Genomic DNA, 651 nt, shown 5'->3' on the forward strand with positions numbered 1-651 from the left:
CCTACAGCCTGTCTCTAGGTGCAAGGGAGGCCTACGGGGCATTACATCTGTACTGGTCTCTACAGAGAAGCCAAGTCTCACCGGTACTTCAGCCCAGGGTGCCCGGATGCATCCTAGCCACTGAGCTCAGAGCGGCAGCAAACAGAGGGTTAATAGTGCTTCTCCCGGCTCAGCAATTAGTGAAGAGAGGGAAGAAGAACATCTGAGAATGGCAGAATTGGGAAACACTTGCCCAAAAAAATCAAGCACTCAGGGCACAAAGAGAGGGTCAGAGGAAGGACGGGGCCAGGCAGAGATGCCCAGGAGGCGTGGAGCAGCAGGACACCAGCCCAGCCAGAACACAGCCCCCGCGAGTCCCTTGCTGTCAGCTACACCCTCTACCCGCTCTGCGCAGGCTCAGGTCTCCCGCCACAGCCCCACACAGCCCCATGCCACTGGGCTGCAAGACAGAGGGGACCAGGAGACTGGCTCCAGCACAGCACCAGGGCTCCAGCAGCCTCTGCCTTACACACTGTCTCCAGGGACGAGGAGCACCAGGGGGGCCCCTGGGAGCCTCCCAAAGAAGATCCAGCGCTCCCACCTCGCACGCGCGGGCAGAGGCTGTCCTCGCTCCCAGTGTAAAGGCAGCACGTCCCTGGTCTCAGCAGGCAT

At 60.8% G+C, this 651-nt stretch overlaps 1 protein-coding gene across 1 annotated transcript in view; it reads right to left on the reverse strand.

Moving 5' to 3' along the window:
• The window catches only part of INPP5J (inositol polyphosphate-5-phosphatase J), a gene marked incomplete at its 3' end in the record, with an annotated part of 4,083 nt that overhangs the window by 2,560 nt on the left and 872 nt on the right, over positions 1–651 (reverse strand). The window lies entirely within an intron of this gene.

The sequence above is a fragment of the Buceros rhinoceros genome, unplaced genomic scaffold, assembly GCF_000710305.1.
Source record: "Buceros rhinoceros silvestris isolate BGI_N320 unplaced genomic scaffold, ASM71030v1 scaffold43816, whole genome shotgun sequence".
NCBI lineage: Eukaryota > Metazoa > Chordata > Aves > Bucerotiformes > Bucerotidae > Buceros > Buceros rhinoceros.